Here is a 19,963-nt window from a genome sequence, read left to right as displayed (position 1 = left end):
AATGCTGTCTTCTGTGGGCATACATTCTTGTGTAGTACCCATACATATATAGATATAATTTAAAAATAGATAAATAAAACCCCTGAAAATAGAAACTGATGTAAACATCTATGAATAAAAGAATATTTTGTAGTCTTACAAAATAATCCCATCATTTGAGACAGCATGGCTTAATCTAAGGACTCTTATGCTAAGTGAAATGAAACAGATAAATACTACAGGTGTACCATATGAGATGAATCTCAGATAGTTAAATGTCACAGAAGGAGTGGAAAAGTTGGGAAGCAGTGAGTTGGGAGATGTCAATCAAAGAGTGTATAACTTTGTTCTCACAAGATTGAAATGTTCAAGAGATGCAACACAAAACTGCCTGCAATGAAAATACTGCATTAAAAGCTTAAACTTTTACAAAGAGGTAGGTTTATATTAGCCAAACTTATCACAAAAGCTAATGATAAATGGAAGATAAGAGCATGAAGAACAGTCTTTGGTGGAGATAGATAAGTCCATAGTATAGATTTTGATGAAATTTCATAAGATAAAATGTATAAATGTCACCAAAATTATTACATTATATATTAACCATGCAGTAGTATGGTATTAACAAGTGAAAAATAAGAATATGCAACAGAGAAATGGATGACTAATTTAGTAAAAGCTTAAAACCAACTAATAAAGACCTGGAGTGTTAACATTTCAAACTAAAAGAAAATATGATTTTTAAGAAATTTAAAAGGAGGTGATTAAGACAGACAGATGGATATTGGAGCCTGTGGGAAGGTTGGCACCTCCAAGGCAAGAATGGAGGCTTTGGGAGAATGCAAACCTACTGAAAGTTTTCTAGCAGAAAATACAGGCTCTGTGGTTTTTACAATATAGTCTGTAGTATCTTGTTATAGTAGCATTATAAACCTAGCACTCTGTCCGTCCAAGTCAGTAATTGTTTGATCTTCTCCACAGGTCAGGATTTGCTGACTTATGTCTGCTTTGTGACAAATATAGACAACACCCAAAGTAAACTTTATAATTCAGTTTCTCCTCCCCCCTCTCCTTCCAGTTCCCCTCCCACTACTTTATTCACTTCTTTTCCTCCATTTATCTTCAGAAAAGGCCTTCCATGGATATCAACCACTTATGGTTTATCAAGTTACAGTAAGGCTAGGCACATCCTCTCCTCTTAAGGCTGGGCAAGGTAACCCAGTAGGAGGAAAGCGTTCCCAAAGCAGGCAATGGAGTCGGAGACAATCCCTGCTCCAACTGTTAGTAGTCACACAAGAAGACCAAGCTACACAACTGTAACATACATGCAGAGAGGGCGTAGGTCAGTCCCATGCAGCTCCCTGGTTGTCAGTTTAGTCTCTATGAGCCTGTATGAGCCCAGGTTAGTTGGTTCTGTGGTGTGTGTGTGTGTGTGTGTGTGTGTGTGTGTGCACACATGCACGCACATGCTACCCTCAACCCCTCTGACTCCTACAATCCTTCCTTCCCATCTTCCTCAGGGTCCCCCAAGCTCTACCTAATGTTTGGCAGTGGGTCTCTCAGGCTAGATATTTTATTTATTCTAAGAAATCAACACAAAAGATTATCCAGTCATGGAAGCAGTTTAAGATGTTTATTTCCACTGAAACAGATGTCTCATTCCAGTACTAACTTCCTCTCAAGAAGAAACGTAATTCCTTGTTTGAAATAGTCTACAATTGTTTGTGGCACTAGCATATCTTGGGTTGTGGGGAGTTAACTGTGGGAATACTTGGAATTTGTCAGTTTTTTATTGTATTCATTTTTCAGTATGGAGGTCTGTAGTTGGGATTACCTGGTCCATTATAGCATGAAAAATAAAAGACCCAGAGACTGATATTGGGGTTCAAGCTTCACACTGAAGATCTGAAAAGCAAAACATCTGGCCACTAGCTCTTAGTTCTGGGGGGGGTCGTGCCTCCCCCACTTCAGATTGAAAGTCTCAGGGGGCGCATGAGCCCCTGTTCCTCCTTTAGACTGATTCAATCTTGTTCTGGGATTAAAGGCATGAGCACTGTTACTCTTTTAGACTGATTCAATCTTGTATAGACTTGGGTGGCCTTGAACTCGGAGAGCTCCATCTGCCTTTGTCTATTGAAACCTGGGATTAAAGGTGTGTGCCACTACTGCCTGACCTCTAAACCTTGTGACTTTGCTTTCTGAATCCTCAGGCAAGCTTTAGTAAATCATAAAAATATATATATCACCACAGTCCTTGGTGAATGACAACTGTAGGCACATACAATCAATGAGGGGACATTCTGTGTCACATGAGCATAGATAGGATGGTCTTTTAAGGACCTTAGTGCATCCCAACCCTACTCCAGCCCTTTGTCTCTGTATCTCAAGCCAGAGCAACATAGTACTGGTCACAGTTCACCTATACTCCAAGTAAACATCAAAATGTATTAGTCTAGTGTTTTCTCTTGATTTATCATGTGTCTAAAAGGAGACAGTAGTCTAAGGAAGGTTTTCCATAATTAAAATGTCTGCTAGCTGAAAATCATTCATCATGTCTAGCCATCCAATGCTGGTGGTACTGCTGATATTGCTTTGACTCTGCTTGTATCCTCTGTAAGCCCTGAATCCATCCCAAATTCTGCCTTCACAGTGGATTGTATAAGCACACTGGATTGTATAATGCACACTGTATAAGACTAAACTACTTCCCAAGTGTGTTTCATAAGACACTGGGCCCCCTTATAGCAGAGATTTCTTGATGCAAGTTGACTACACTAAGAATGAATATTTGTGTGTATGCATGTATGCACAAGTGTAACATTACAGAAATGACAAGGTTAAACAACAACCACAACAAAAGCACCAAGGCGGAGGAAACACAGCGAGAATCACTGAGGAACTTCTCAGTGGAAGGGCAAAGACACAGGCAGCCCCTGGCACGTGTGAGAATCACTCAAGTAATGAAAGCTTTACTGCAGAAGTACATCGCTCTCTCCCAGCTTCACTTCTCTAATATTCTCCTATGCCCCAGGAAGGGGTGAACTAGCCACCTTTATTGGGTTCCTGCCCACCTCCTGGCTAAAAGTACAATGTACTTCCAGTAGAGGCAGCATTTCATTCAGTTGAGCCCATTTCCCTAAAGAAATAAAGAATGTGAGGGGAATTGGTAGCCAATAGGCAACAGATGGGGGATTTGGAGCTTCTTTTAGTATTCGTGTAGCACAGTTTTTGTTTTGTCGGCTCTAACCAGTGCACATTCCCTACAGCACTCCCTTCCAACTGGCAGTTGGTACACTGACACTTCCCATTGAGCAGCAAGTGTCCCCTTTGCTGTGCTCTGTTGGCCAGGCATCAGCTGGTCACTCTCTTAAGATCGTCATGGATTCTCCTGGAACTGGCCTTGAATTTATGTCACAGACTGCTGCTGAAGCACAGGAAGATTTTTTGGCACAATGGAGGCTTGTTCATGTAAATATTATTATTAATAGTCATTATCAGAAACAAGGAACATCTTGAAAGCATAAAAAGAGAGCCAGCTTAGCTTGGGTGCCAAGGGAAGCAGCTGCATGAAGTGGGAATGGAATCCTGAGACTCTAGACAAGCTGGAAAAAGGTTCTTCATTGTTGGGTTTTAGTAGACTTTCCCAGCAAATGAGATGGTGAGCTGCTGCAATGGTTTAGGTGGTGGGGTGTGGATTCACTTACTTTATAAAAGAGTACTGTTAACTCTGATGATAAACTTGATTTTCAGAATGAATGGGTGGAGAAGGGTTAAGGTCAGCAAGGCTAAATGTTATGATTTTGAGGCCATTTCCATGGAAGATGGACTAGATGGAAAGACCCACCATGGATATGGGTGGCAGCATCACATGGGCTAGAGGACCAAGAAGAAGGAAAAGGGAAGAAGGAGAAAGCTGATGGTGCATGTACGCTGGCTTCCCAGCTTCTCAGCTTCCTGATCTACCATACTTTCCTCGCCATGATGTTCTGAATCCTCTGAAATTGGGAGCACCAGTAAATATTTCCTCCATGGAGTAGTTTTGCTCAGGTATTTTGTCACAATATTGGGAAACTGACTGACAGAACTCTTAAGGAAAATGTTGATTGCGTGATTGTGTTCTGTGTTCCCATTGAGACTTCCACATGAGACTGTGACTCGGTGGCAGAATATATGAGCCTTTCTTGGGTCTAGGGGAAAGAGTTCACACAAACTTCTTTCTTGTGCTATCCCAAAGGTCTAGAGGATTGAGGTCTGAAAAGAAAGAGGTCCTCCAGTATCTAAGGGTTACTGTGGCTGTGATAAACATCATGGCCACAAGTAGCTTGGGGAAGAAAGGGTTCATTTGTCTTATGCATCCTGAATGACACCCCATCATCAAAGGCAGTCAGGGCAGGAGCTCAAGCAGGACAGCAATGTGGAGGCAGGAGTGTGTTGATGCAGAGACCATGAAGAGGGCTGCTTACTGACTTGCTCCTCCTTATTGCTTGTCTGACTTACTTTCTTATAGCACCCAGGACACCAGTCTAGGGTGGTACCATCTACATTGGACAGAGTCCTTCCACATGAATCAATTACTAAAAAAGGCAATGCTCTGCAGGCTTGCCTCCAATCCAATCTTATGGAGGCATTTTCTCAATTGATGTTCCTACTCTCACATGACTATAACTTTTGCCAAGCTGACATAAAACCAGACAGGCCAGCAGGTGCCAAGAATCTTTCAAGGTCACAGCAAAATTATTTTTCCTATTGTGGACATGCCAATCACAAAATCTAGCCAAATTTAATATGATGTCTCATTGTTTAATGTTTTTATGCATGATGTCTAGAGGCACCAACATGCAAAGAAGAAATGGAAGTTAGTTGTATATAAAAGATACAGAATACAGCCCCATGACTCAGTGTGGGATGCGTTGGTACTTTGATCCTCTCTTCTGAGGAAGTTGTATGTAAGAACTCTGGAGCTGCATCATGAAGTTGGGAAGAGGGAGATGCTGCTGGAGGTTTAATGCAGTGCTGGTATAAATTTATGGTTATAGTGATACAATGGGAAAGGATACAGAGCAAGCAGCAAGAAGTAACAGAGTGCCTGTATATAGACATGCCCTTTTCGGCTTACCATGATTCTATATTCTCAATCCATAGGAAGTGGGGTTAGAGCCTGAGAACTGTACAGATGAACCAGTGATCACCCAAGAACACACAACACAGAGGGACGAATTTGGGGGTGAACTAGGAAAGCTGAGCCCTTGACCTGACTGTAATCTGGAGGACAAGTTCAGGAGTTAACTCCATGAGTGGAAATTCCCTTTCTCTGCTCATGAGCTTGGCTGACATTTAATGACAAAAATCATCTGGTGACATTTTGAAGTCCAAACAAGTTTGATCAGTAATTCCAAGTCCCAAGTCATCATGCAGAATATATTATTTTCCTTGGAGAACAGTATCAGTCCCTATTTAATACAGTGACTCTGATTTTCATCAGATAAAAGTATGAGTAGATAAAAGCCCTTCACCAGGCTATTTCCCCAGAACAATAGCACATAATGCATATGCAAAATATAAAAGCAAGGTACATTCTATGGTGCCACAGTCTTTAAAGTTTTGTCACTTTCCCCCCTACATGTACAGGATTAGGGCTCAGACCAAGGGAGTGGATTTTTGTCTAGTATGAAGGTTGGAAGAGGTAGTGAGTAATGAGATGAATGGCAGAACCTGAAATATCCTGGGAAAGTCCAAAAATTCTTAATGGAGGATTTTTAAAATTACATTTTCCTTCTAAATGTCTCTCCCCATTTCTTTGAAAAAAATTTTTTTATAGGATCTAAATGACTTGCAAAGATGCTTTGTGACTTTGTGGTTGGATCCCTTTGGAACCTGGAACAATAAGCCATTGGTCTCAAAGTATCATGAGAAAGAGTAAGGATGTTAAAAAGACTCACAGTATAAGTGTCTTGTCTGGCCATGCCATTTTAGTTTTATGCCATGAAGGGAGATGTCATTCTGTAAATATGTTTCTCATACTGGTTAATGAATAAATCACCGTTGGCCAATAGGAAAGCAAGATAGGTGGGACTAGGAGACAAGGGGGATTCGAGGAAGTAGTAAGGAGGAGTCAACATGGAGAGTCTAGAGAGAGCAGAACCACTGGCCCTACTCTCCGGTAAGATGAGACCACGTGGAAATACTTAGATTAATAGAAATGGGTTAATAATTAAGACAGAGCTAGCCGATAAGAAACTAGTACCTGGCCAACAGCATTATATCAAATACAGAGTCTTGGTGTGTTATTTGGGATAGGCATGACGGTGAGACTGGGAGAACTACTAGTAATATTCCTTGACAATTTCATATATGTATAAAATGCATTTGGGTCCAAGTTTTCAGTATTGAGGTAGCTGGAGAGGAGATAAGGCAGCCTAAGTTAACGAAAGATTTTGAGTAAAAGAAATACATTCAGTTGAAGTAGCTGGTAAGCCACCGGCAGCTAAGAGTTACATCTCATGTGGTGTCTTGCATGAATATGTGCCTGACAGGTTATTTTGATGGGTTGGCTATGATTCCAAGGATCAGGCTAGTGTGAGAATCTAAATGCTAAAGTTTCTCTTGGAAGTTTCCTTTATTGAAGAAGATTCATGCAGTAAGGCTTATTGAACTCTGAGGCAAATTGCTATTTTTAAATTTAAACTTACACACACAATGATTTTGTGCATCTGAGGCAGGCCTTGTATAATTCTCTAACCCTTTCTCTGCTGGGATACTTTATTCTAGCCTCTGTTTACTTATTTTATCTAAGTTGACATTGCAGGGCCTCAGAAACCATCAACTAAGGAGAGATGTGATAACCAACTCTCAAACCCCTCCCTCACTTTCATAGAGTAACAAGAGTTCAAAACTAATTTCAGTTTTTCTGAGAACTTTACAGAAACCATGCATTTTCCTGTGATAAAATCATCAGAGCAAACCAAAGTAGCTTATTTGCCTTTGGCAACTATTTTATTAGCTTAATGCGTTAATTATGTTCATATCTTATTGATTGACAGTTCCGAAGAACAGTTATACATGTCTTAGAAAAGAAATAAAAGAAATAGAATAACTGAATTATCGTTATTTTTTTAAAATGTGTTCCAGGCTTTTTAAATTTAAGAACAAAACGATGAGTGATGGGCTCAAGATCAACAGCGTCACCGAACTTCATCTCCCCCTGCTCCCCTAGTGCCCCACCTCCTGCCCCAACCCTTTTTGGGCTTTGGATCCCTCCTCAGTAAATAAACCTAACCCCAAAGCCATGGTAGCTCCAGGTTCTCTTCATCTACTTCCTTTGCTTTGCCTCTCTGCTAACCTTATCCCTATGCAGGGCTGGCGCCTGGGTTTGAATGCACGGGAGAGCTCTTCTTGGAAATAATCAATGCTTGATCGTTTGCCCTTCTGGCACCAGTTACAGAACCACACTCAGATCACATCCTTCTGCAGCCCAAGCTTCTTGGCGATGATGCTGGTCTGCAGCAGGTTGGAATTCAGGCACCACTGGAACATGTTCTCCAGCTTCCCCCTCACAGTTCTCAACGATCGTCCGCTTTCTCTTTCTGGCCTGCACCAGGTCTCTGCTTTCCCTGTCTTCTGAAGGTTCTCATTGTTGTTGGCTTCCTCCACCCATTTCTCTAACCGGCGCTGCAGCTTACACATGTTCTGGAAGCTGAGCTGCAGGGCTGAAGGCTGCAGATGGTTGGCTGGCTTTCCAAAAAGAATGTGAGCACTATGTTGGCCTGGGTGGACCCCAAGGTGCTCTCTTGCTTCAGGAGCTTGGCAAACTGCTCTATTTCCTTCTGCAAAATTTTATGTCCTGGAACTCCTTGAGACCTCGTTCCACATTCCTCAACTTCATGTCACTGGGGCCGACAGTACAGGGCCCAGAGAAGTGCCCCCCCCCCCCGAATTGCTCTCCAGTCCTGCTCCTGCCTGACCCGAAGGCTGCCAAGTCTCCAGTCCAACTTGGGGCCCTAGGCCCAGTCCACCCTGAAGTACCAAGTATGCCATCCCTTCACAGAACTCATATGGCAGGGAACATGAAGAGACCCCCAACACCTCTGAGGCTGGTCCAACCCCTGGCCCAATTCCAGGTCCACCTGGAGGCCCTTGGAATCTTAGCCAGGTGCAAGGGTCCATCAAATGGGCTTCAGCCCTCCTGAACCATCGCCTCCACGGTAGAGGTGGGAAGGCAAGTCTTAAGCCAGGTGACCAGGCATGGAGAAGGCAGGCACCGCAGTCTGGGGACTTGACAGAAGCCTGAATTGTTATTGTGTTGGCAGTTCTTTGGGTGGTAAATATATTTTCAAGCAAATACTCTTAGAGAAACACTTTTTTACACCATGGCATCGGGGAAGAACTTTTGAGAAGTCATAGTATGCATTCCCCTAACTTTCACTGAAGGGAACATTTGAGTACAAAAGTTAAGATGATCCGAAGACCAGCCTTGGGTCGCCACTATGGTTGTCTACCCCTTCTCCCTGCTCCAGATTGTTTGTTACACTGACTGAGAACACCTCTCCCCCACACTTCTGTTTAACACAGAGAATGCTTACCCTCGAGTCAAAGCACAATGAAGCCCCCTTGTTTTTGGCACATCGGTGCAGGTGACCACAGGATGCTTGATTGCAAAGAACCCTGATTAAGGTAGTTATAGAGACTACAAAAGAAAGCCCATAGTGTTTGCTGGGAGCCTGCCAGCATGTTCTTTTAGAACTCATCATCAAAACTTCATCAGAAAATCATTTTCTGCATTTCCTGCCTCATCACTGTTTCTGACATGCCATTATCATGGTCTTTATGACACTGTTGCATCTGAGCCCCCCTGTTCCTCCTGAGAATTTAGGACCCACAGACACGGAGACCTCAACAGAGAAAGCACAGCAGTTTGCCTGGGCAGAGCCACCACAGCTCATTTTTAAATGTACCTTTACCCAGTATTTTCTCCAGTGTAATGAAAGAAAACATTGAAAATGAAAAACAATATCCCCATGAAGGGAAAGAAATTGCTGTTACTGGAATCAGAGCAAGGACACAGGCAGACTGCCCTTCAGCAAGGGCTGTCACATGTCAGTCACAGCTCATTCTTGAAAACAGGACACGGAGGACACATGCCTTGTGTCTAGAGCAAGAGAAGAACACACAGAGAACAAGAACCCTCTACGTGATGAAATAGAAGAGGTAAAAAATATTGAGAGTGTGTTTTCCTAGTCTTGCTTTTGTTTGTGCTGAAACAAGCTCAAAGTCTGTAGCATGAAATGAGAATTTGAGGGAAGCTGAGGAAAATAATGAAAACTCTCAGCAGAACAAGTGTCCTGTTTCAAAAGACAGGATGCACGTGGTGGTGTCACCTCAGAACTTACTGGGTGGAGTTTCCTAAGGCCAGGTTTTAAGAGGACGATGTTTTGTCAGTCTCTCTTCTTGGATGCTGCTCATGTGTAAGGAAATACTCCTCCCTAACTGGTTCATAAAATACCTCATCCAGCCCTGTTTGTTTGCATTCTAGCTCTGTCTTGTGAGGTCAGTGAGAGATGTGTTTTCTATTCCTGCTGGACTTGTTGGAAAAAAGAAATGACCATTAAACAGGTTAGGGAAGTTGAGTTCAGCCAATCCCAACTGCTTGTTGTTTGCTTTCTGGTCTGCCAAAATGTGAACAAGCTGTAACATAAACCCCAAACTCCCTCTGCCAGACTGAGCCCAGCATTTGCCACATTCCTGCGCTGACGGACTGTACCCTATGCAAGCATCGGTGGAAACATCTCTTAAGCGATTTTGTCATCAGCACAAGTTACTATTTAAAGACTGAAAGGATTAAATGATAAACACAAAGTTCTAGTTCACTGGAATAAAAAAAATTGGCTGTCTTGTTTTGTTTGTTTGTTTGCTTTTTGTTTTTTGAGACAGGGTTTCTCTGTTGCTTTGGAGCCTGCCCAGGAACTAGCTCTATGGATCAGGCTGGCCTTGAACTCACAGAGATCTGCCTGCCTCTGCCTCCCAAGTAAATAGGTTGTATCTTAAAGTGATGTAAGATACAGGATGAAAACATATCATCAAAATATTTTATGAAATTGCAAGTGGAATTTCAAAGCAATAACACTATAGGAACCAAGAAGGAAAAAATGAAGTAGACAAACATCCATAATAAGTTACTGGAAGAAAAATTAATAGTGAGAAAAAGTAAAATCCAAGAGTTAAAGGAGTCTAGATAGACAACTACAGTAGAGGGCATTAATTTAGGAATGAGCAAATGAAAAAAATGGACACTATATTTGAGAAAAACAGGAAATGAAAAATGATACTGAAATATTACCAATTAAAGTATGCAATGTGTCAGTGTGCTGTAAATGAAATAAGGCCAAGACACCAGTGCCATTAAATATAAATTAACAAAACGGCTGAATTTAATAGAGAATTATTCTATGTAGATAATATTAAGAGTACTAGTAGGTAACTGGAAGAGCCATGGCCATGTCATCTCAATAATATGGCCACAAAGTCATATATGATGTATTGTTTGAAATATAAGAATAAAAATTATGTGTGTGTGTGTGTGTGTGACATTTTGACACTAAAATTAATTTTGGAAGATTAAGACACAGAGAATGTAAATAATTACAAAGATCCCAAGATTTATTAAGCTTTTCATTCTTAAAAATGAAATATACTTTACTCCGAGTACACTTGAAATACTTTAAAGTAGGCCATTTCACACATAAACATACTACATTATAATTCTTTGTAGCAGAGTATTAGGAAATTGTAATGTAGCACAAACAAATACATAATATGAAGTTGGCAACTGAGACACTAAAAATGCTTTCTAAGTAAAAATGTTTTTATAGATAATTCTAAGAAAAAATGTATAATATCTATAAAAATACAATCAGAAAAATATGGTCTTAAAGGTGTTTGACATTCAACAATAAAATTTAATTTTACCTATAACTACAAGGATAAATCTTTTGAGAAAAGGTTTCTAATAGAATCTCGTATGGCTATGTGACTCTGATGATAATGCATCATTCCATACTTTATTGTTAATTCTGTCATTTTCAAAATCCTTTGCAGGCTATGCCAATGAGTCATGGAGGCATTGAGAGCATTGCATAGTCCTTGCAGAATATTTTCTGAGACTGAGACACATTGGAAAAATTGAGCAGTTTGACTCACACTGTTGTATTTGTGTCAGGAAAGTTTGTGGGACTGCTTCAGTGGCAAAGCATGTGGGCACACACTCAGGAAGTGGTGTAGTCCTGTGGGCAGTGCCAAGTCACAGAAAGTGAGCTCACAAAGGCAAAGGAACACCTGTGGCTGGACTCCGGTCTGGGGAGTGATGTGCAGATCCTAGAGAAGAAGAACCCTAGAAATGCACTGCCAGGACAGTTTCCTTACCTCATCTTTTACCTACCTTCAGTGTATGCTTTGGGGACTGCACAGCAGGGTTTAAAGCCTGGGTCACTGGCTGTGTGTCTAGAGAGTCCTTTGTTTCTACTTCACTTTCCATAGAGATAAAAAACAGTACCTGGAGGGTCTGGGGAGAAGCCCCACAGGCATGAGTACCTGAGTTCAAATCCTCAGCACCCATAAAATCTGAGTATGATCACAAGCTTCTGGAATTCTAGAATGTGTAATGTTGGCGTTAGATGGGAAGATACCTAGATTTCATTGGCCAGCAAGCCCAGCCAAAGAGGTGAGCACCAGGGTTATTGAGGGACCCTATCTCAAAAAATAAGGTAAAGAGCAACTGATACAAACACCTCTGTCCCTCACACACATGAGAACATCCCCCCACCACACACACATGTGTACACACACATGGACATATACATAACACACATACACAAAATATCTGGAGTTATTGATGGGACTAATGAGATAGTATATATAACCATTGTAGCTCTGTGTCTGGGACATTTTGATATTAAATCTTGACTTCTATTTGTTATACTACATCTGCTGAGAACACTAGAGGTCTATCCCTAGCTAACCATGAGCTTGTCGGGCGAGTTTGGACACAACTGTTAATCTCGGAAAGCTGGGATATAATAGGTATGCTCTTCCGGCAGGCTTAAAATTTTGCTGAGACAATTATGCCTAGTCTAATGCCAAGACCTAAAAGGACTGAAGCCAGACATACCTACCTGTAAATCCCACATTAATTTATAGCAATGCAAATGGGCATATTATCTACCTCTCTCCATTTCTTCACTGATAGCATAGCACTGATAAAGATCTTTTGCAAAGACTCGAGGAGATGGTAGCTGTATAATGTACCAGCAGTGTGGTGGCAGGGGTAAGAGTTTAGTAGAAGGTAGCCATTGTTAGCAGGCTCCTAACATAGGTAGAAACATACAGTTGTACATATTTTTCTTTCTTTCTAGTAACAAGGGTGTTTACAATCTAGCATGTACTCTAATCTCAAACATTCCATTGTTCACACATACTACCTATAATTTATGTTGGGAATTCAAATATTTTCATAGAATGATGAATAATTTTTCTTCCTTCCTTCCTTCCTTCCTTTCTTTTTTGCTACTCAGTAGCTCTGTAGGTTCAGAATTTTAAAGAATCATAGTATGATGATTTTTGCCACAAAAAAAAAAATCTTAGAGCCCATTCCTTACCCATAGAAGCCATGTCAGGAGGAGGAGTAAGTAGGTATTGGGCAGCAGTGAGGGTCAAAGATGAGAGAATCATCTGGGAAAATCACAGAATAGATAGAAACTGAGTCATGAAAAACCAGGCAGAATTCTGTTAAAGTAAGACTGAACATGTGTTGGGAATTGGTCAGTTGCAGGAAACCTGTTAAAATGGATGGTACCACCACTAGCCACATGGCAGCCAGGCCATATGGCAGTCAGGCTTTCAAGCAACTGAAGATTCAGTGTTATGTGGAATGGAATGGTAATTCACTTTAAAATGATTTACCTGTCTTATACCAATGTATCAGATATCTATCTGTCTGTCTGTCTGTCTATCTATGTATCATATACCTATCTTCTATCATTTATCCATTCATAATCTACCATCTATCTATGCTAGTGATACATACATGTTGGTGACATATATATATATATATATATATATATATATATATATATATATATAAACAGGTTATAATCTAAAATAACACAAATTCTACTCCCACACTTTTCCACCCTTCTCCATCCTTCCTTCTACACACAGTTACTTGGAGGGCCCTAAGGGGCAAATACCGCATGAGCTACTCCTAGTCTAAAAATAGATTCAAATGATGGTGAAAAACTAGAAAGAGTCACAAGACTTAGAAACTAATTCCATTAGCATTATTGATGTGCCACATTATATTCTTTTAATAGGATCATTAGACAAAGGATAGAATAATAAAAAAAATAAAGTTAGAATGAAGCTTGGAGGTAAACAAACCCAGATAATTTATTTCAAAGATGATAAAAATGAGCCAGAGAGGGGTTCAGTGGCTTTGTCAAAGTCACTTGATGACTGAGTAGTAGGCTGGGGCTGGTCCTCGATCCTGGACTCTGAACACATCAACACATTATCACCCCAGGCTAAAGTTGTTGATCTTCCTCAGTTTCAAGATGACATCACAGGACATTGAGGGTCTGGGGCACAAGAAACACTTATGGGGTTAATAAGCGGATTTGAAATATATTGTAGAGAAGAAAGCAAGGATGCTGCTTATGCTCTCCTGTCCTCAATAATGAGCATTTGTGACGAGGGGTTAGAACTCCAAAAAGGGTGACACAACAGACATTAACCCTGAAGCTTGGTTCTTAAGGTCAACCACAGAGTAAAACCATAGAAACATCATCATTATAGTCTTTGATTCAGATACTCTGAAAAAAATCACATAGCAAAAGAGAATATGTCTAGCTGTGTGTAAAATCCCAGAGGGACTCTCAAATGTGACTGAAACTGTCTCAGTGGGAACATGGAGAGACCATTGCTTAATCTCTTAATGTGTTCTTAGTGGAAAGGAATGAAATCTTACATAGAAACATTTTAAAAAATTTAAGCACAGAATGTTTTGTTTATTGTCAGATACAGTGGGACTGTTTAAGAGGATTTGGTTTCTGGAGAGTTTGGTTATCGTAACTGAGAACATATCTCTTGATTTTGGAGTCTGAGCTCCTAGCTACTTGAAAGTTGCAAATCATAGACAGCCAAAGCACAATTAAAAATCACATATAAACCTTCTCCAGAGAGAGCCATCATGATAATTTGATAGACTCTTTCCTTTTGTTATTTTTCTTTGACTATAAAATGACTTTTATTATTTCTTCCTCTATCATTATTCTCTTCCTTAGACTCTTTCTTTATTCCTATTACTGATATAATTCTTTTTGAAACTATAGAAAAGATGGAAACCAAGATTCGTGTGTGTGTGTGTGTGTGTGTGTGCATGCATGCACATATGTGAGTATGTGGGAGGAAGTAGGGAATTTGAAGAGAGACATTGGGAATTTTTGACTGCCTGAATAGTGTTTTGAAAAATGCCTTCCTTCCTTCCCTCCTTCTTTTCTTCCTTCCTTCCTTCCTTCCTTCCTTTTTTCCCCCTTTTTTATGGGGTCTCACTGCATAGCCCAGGCTTGCCTGACACTTATAGTCCAGGCTAGCCTGAAGGTCTGTCTGCCTCTGCCTTATGGGTGCTGTGATTTAAAATGTGCCCCACTATACCTGACCTTGAAATTATTTTTTCAAAGGCATTTGACAATGGAAAGGAAGCAGCTTTTATGACACACATGGATACATTTTTCATCATGGCATGCTACATACATGCATACACACACTGCCAAAACAAACACTTTAAAAAGTTTTACTTTACTGTATGTGGAACACCTTGATATATTCAATTCTATTTTTTTTCCGCCTGAGGTAATTATCGTATTTTTTACAGTACTGACCAACCATGGTTTGGTAGCCTGATTTCATAACCTTTTAAACGGATTGAAAACTTTGAGTTTGAGGAAGCAGAAAACCCAGTGATCTATGAAGGAGGCTGGTTGAGGTGAATGACTTCATTTTGTATTTTATTACTGATCCATGGGGCAAACTCTACCCCAAACACACTTTCCACGAATCAGAATCAGGCTGAAATTCTAACTTTAATTGGGATTGTGCGACATCTCAATTATTTTCAATTCATTCTGTACCTAGAGTGTGAATTTAATTTTACCTGTGAGAAATAATACCAGGATGGTACTGGAAATACCACTTAACTTCTGGACCTGGGTTTCTCCATGGACAAAGGTGTCCAGGAAGTAGTGATGGGCAGTACTCAAAACTGAATGTATAGACGCGCCACATAATGAAGTTTGGGCCAGTAATGGACTATATCCAGTGGCCCCATGAGACTAAATGGAGCTTACAATGTACATTGTCACATGCCATGGTGCAATGTGTCTTCGATGAAACATGCATAAACCTTGCAGTCAATCATATAAAAGCTCGTCAACAAACTTGAGAATAATAGTCATTACTTGAAAATGACATTACTGTAATAAATGAGTATATTTACTGCAATATACTGTTTCATTATTATTTTAGAGTACATAGCTTATGAAACGTTTACTATAAAATAATGAATGTATAGTGTTATGACTGTCACAGCATAAGGCATACTTCATATCAGATTGCACATATCAGATGCCACATTATATATCTGACCTAGGCCATAATTATACTCAGTGATGTTGGTACAACCATAAGACCTACTCATGGTGTATTTTTTAGCACATATACTTGTCCTTAGACCAATGCATGGCTCTGTATAAACTATACACACACACACACACACACACACACACACACACAATTTACTTATTTAAGAGCCTACAAAGAAGTGGACCCTGATGGTTAAAATTTGGAAGTCAGCATGTGTTATTTTTTATTGTTTGCTTGTTTTCTCAGTGTCTGTGTGTGGGTACAAACATGCCACAGCTTGCCTGTGGTGGTTGGAGGACAATCCGTGGAAGTCCATTCTTTCCTTCTACCGGTGAGTGAGCTCTGGGAATTGAGCTCAGACCATCAGGCTTGGCAGTACACACTTTATGGGCTGAGCCCTCTCTGAGGCCCTGTGGCTCTGCAGTTGTTTTCTTGACACAGTAACACAGTGTGGAAGCAGGACTTACTACTCTCATCTATGTATCTTACAGCTCAGCGGCAGATGTGTATGCGACACTCCCGTGTGCCACATGGGTATCCAAGTGGTCCTTCCCTGACTCTGTAGAGGAGTAGCCTTACATCGTCTGGGTAGTGAAGGACGATCTCTGCAGCAGGAGATATCTCTGCAGCAGGGTGTGTACTTTCCCAACTTGTCTCTTGGCAGTAGGATCCAAAGAAACTGGACAGAGGTATCATACCTTTCAAAGCTTTTAGAAAATGGAGGCATGATTGACATGACATTTAAAGAAAAATATCTCTAGTGTACATTTTAATGAGCTTTGACTCATTGGTACCATAGTCAAATGACAGGCTACTTCTGGGCTGGAGGGATGATTCAGTGCTTAAAAAGTCAATACTCTATCCTGAGGACTAGTGTTTGGATCCTGTAAACCCAGTTCCAAGGGATTTGATGCTCTTTTCTAGTCTCTGCACGCACTTCCTCCCCCCCCCTCCGTCCACCTGCCCAACACACACACACACACACACACACACACACACACGATATAAGCATATACTCATATACATACATTAATAATAAAAATGAAAATATAAAGCTTAAGAAAGAAGCAGGCCATTCCCATCACACCAGAAGCCTCCTTCATATCCATTTCTATTCTTTGCCTTCTGGCAACACTCACCAACTCTTAGGAACAGCTCACTTCTCACTCTATGCTCATAAGCTTTAACCTTTAAAAGAATTTACTCTTAATGGGATGGCATAATTGAAGGGACTGGTATTTGGCACAAGATACCCAGGACTAAGTTCTTAGCACAAAGGAGATTTATTTGTCCCAGAGGTGACAGAGGCCAGGGAATAAGAGACAAACACAGGGAGATAGAGGACAATGGAGAGGGGAGGGGTTCTTTTCCTGGAGGGACAAAGGACTGCCTCAGGGTAGAGAGGAGATGCATGTGGCCCATAGGAAATTGGTAGTTTATAAAGGGAAAAGGGAAAACCCTGTGTTAGGATGAGGTGTTTAATTTTGAGTGGACAGGTTATTAGGGCAGCCACAAGGGGGCTTTAGGTTGCTGAACCATTGATAGCTGGTCCTTGGTAGTCAGCCTCAGGGGGAGGAAGTGGCACAGTAAGGGACTAGATCTTGGTGGCTAGCTTTAGGATTGTAAGCTAGCAAGGGAGAGGGGATGGGGGAGATGGTCAAGGCCTGCCAGAGTCATGTTTGCTATCCTCAGGCTGGCTAGAGCCCTTCCATTAATAGGGCTTTCTGTTTAGCTTCCTTTTTGCTCAATACATTGTTTTAAAGTTCAAGTTTTAAACAAGTTTTAAAGTTGTTGTACAGGCTAGTCATTCCTCCCTCTTCACCGCCAAGAACTATTCCACTGTAAGGATATACCATGGCATCATGTGTCGTTTATTTCTTGACTATTCATACTTGGGTGGCTTCCAATTTGGCCATCGATGAATAAAGCTACTAGAAATACTCGTGGCTTTGTGTGGACATATGTTCTCATCTTTTTCTTGAGTGAATACCTAGAAGTGGGGTGGTTGGGTCATATGACAAGCATATGTTCAGTGTTATGGAAAACTGCTAAGCTATTTTCTGAAATAGTTGTGACATTTTATATTCGAAGTGGTAACATGAAAGAGTTCCAAGCAGCCTACTCCTTTTTTTTTTTTTTTTCCCTTCTTAGATTCTGAAGAGGAGACTAGAAAAGAAAATGGAATCTAGGGTTTTTTTTTTTGGACAGGGTTTTTCTGTGTGGCCCTGGTTGTCCTGGAACTTGCTCTGTAGATCAGGCTGCCCTGAGCTCACAGAGATCCATTTGTTTCTGCATCTGGAGTGCTGGGATTAAAGACATGTGCCACCACTGCTGGTCAAATCTAGATTAATTTTCTGAGGATGTCACAAATATTCCTGTTGTGATTGTTGCATACAACATTGGTGATAGGCTACTATTTATTCCCGAAGTTTAAAAAAAAAAGTCTAAGTTTTACCTTGTGATTTTTGTCTTTGGGCTGCTGGTTATTTAATGGTGTGATGTTCAATTCCTAAATATTAGCAAACATTAGCTTAGAAGGCATCCTCTGCTACGACTTGAGTCCTCAGCTTTCTAAGCTGCTGAGGCGCAGAAGATCCTGAGGTTCTGCTTGTGTTGGTTTGGGTTTTGTTTTTAGCATAATTTCTGTTCTTTTAAGTGACCAAGGAGGAGCTGGAGAGTCTGTGTGGGTGTGTGCTTATGAAGACCGGGCACCCTGCTGCTGTACACAGTGCTCTGTAAAACGCACCAGACTTCAGGTCACTTTCTTGGAAGGGGTGGGCTTCTTTGGGGGGGGGTTGAGAGAATATCAGCTCTTCTGGGAACTCTAGATCTCCAAAGTCCCCAAATCGCAGGATGTCACTTTTTTCTCCATTTGTATTTAAATTTGACAAAGGATCACCCAAGGAGGTGGCTTCATCCTCCCATGGGACACCATTCTCTTCATCATGCTTGTTTTTGTTGTATGTATAGGTGTATGCCTGTGTGCATGTGTATGTGTTATGTATGTGTGCCTCTGTGTGTGTGTGTGAGTGTACATATGCATTTGGAGGCCAAAGACATGTGGTGTCTTCTTGGGTGGTTCTTCATATTATATATTTATTGAGGCAGCATCTCTCACTGAACCCAGAACCTGCCTATTTGGATAATTTAGCCAGTCGGCTCCAGAAATTCCACCTGTGCCTACAAAGGAGGCAGAGTTGATATTGTGCCGCCATGCTTACTTGACTTTCATGCAGGTTCTTGTTCTCAGGCCCATGCTTTGCTCACTGAGGCTGTCTTTGATAAGGTTTTTTGTTTGTTTTCAGAGCTGGGAATTGAACCCAGGGCTTTACCAGTGCCAGGCAAGGGCTCTATCACTGAACTGCCTCCCTCTTCTCCCCTTCTGCTTTTCACATTGGAATGCATTTGTGGCTCTTGGGAGGGAGAGCAGGGACTAACCGTCTAGCCGGGGTGCCATGTTTGCCAGCCCCAGTTCTGCACAGCATGGCAGAGTGCAGTGGTTCTGAGCACAGAGAAGGTTGAGGGTCAGGAAGGACCCTTCTTACGACGGAGGTGTTTTCTCTAGACAGCTTCATTTCTACAAGTCATACCCAACACATTTCTTGCAGGTTTCAGAGTAAGTAATTCTTGGCTTTGGTGGTGGAAGTGAGAAGAAAGAGAAAAAATAGAAGCAAAGAGATTTTTTTTTTCCTGTGTGAAATCAGCTCAGATGGAGAATGGATCATGTGGGGTGGGGGGAGTCTAACACATAGCCTGACACGACTTTTGTGGGTGTGTCTCTAGTGTCAGTTGGTCAGGACATGATCGAGAGAGAAAAAATGGCCTGCCAAGAACGTGGGTGTACAGAGCTGCCCCTTTCCAGTTTACATGTGGTTACTGCAGATCCAAGCAGTGTCCTCCAGTTCACTCCCAACTTGGCTCTCTCTGACTGCAGAAGTCCCATTTATCCACCCTGTAGGTGTTAAGGCTTAGGTATAGAATGAAACCAAAGGCTTCCTTTCACCCCCAGATGGTGGTGCTATTGAGAAGTAATTAGATTATTCAAAGGCATTAACTTCCTCTGTGGGCAAATCCTTGATCAGCAACTGGCCCGCTGTTGCTGGCACACGATTAGGGGAGGTAGGTCACTGAATGCTTGACTTTGAAGGCTGTATCTTATTTCCTCCCCATTTCTGTCTCTTGTATTGCTTGCTGGTTGCATGAGGTGAGGTGTCTCTTTGTAGGGAATGGAAGAATGCAGGAGTCAGTTTAGGTTCAGACAACATGGCTGTGACAAAATAACCCATAATGAGTCTGC

General features: G+C 41.2%; 1 pseudogene; it reads right to left on the bottom strand.

Moving 5' to 3' along the window:
- Nucleotides 1–7,284: 7,284 nt before the first annotated feature.
- On the bottom strand, nucleotides 7,285–19,123 carry LOC127226556 (POU domain, class 5, transcription factor 1-like; annotated as a pseudogene).
- Between the last annotated feature and the right edge of the window lie 840 nt (nucleotides 19,124–19,963).

This window comes from Phodopus roborovskii, unplaced genomic scaffold, assembly GCF_943737965.1.
Source record: "Phodopus roborovskii unplaced genomic scaffold, PHOROB, whole genome shotgun sequence".
Taxonomy (NCBI): domain Eukaryota; kingdom Metazoa; phylum Chordata; class Mammalia; order Rodentia; family Cricetidae; genus Phodopus; species Phodopus roborovskii.
Note: the sequence above shows the minus strand (reverse complement) of the source record. Positions and strands in the feature narration are given on the sequence as shown.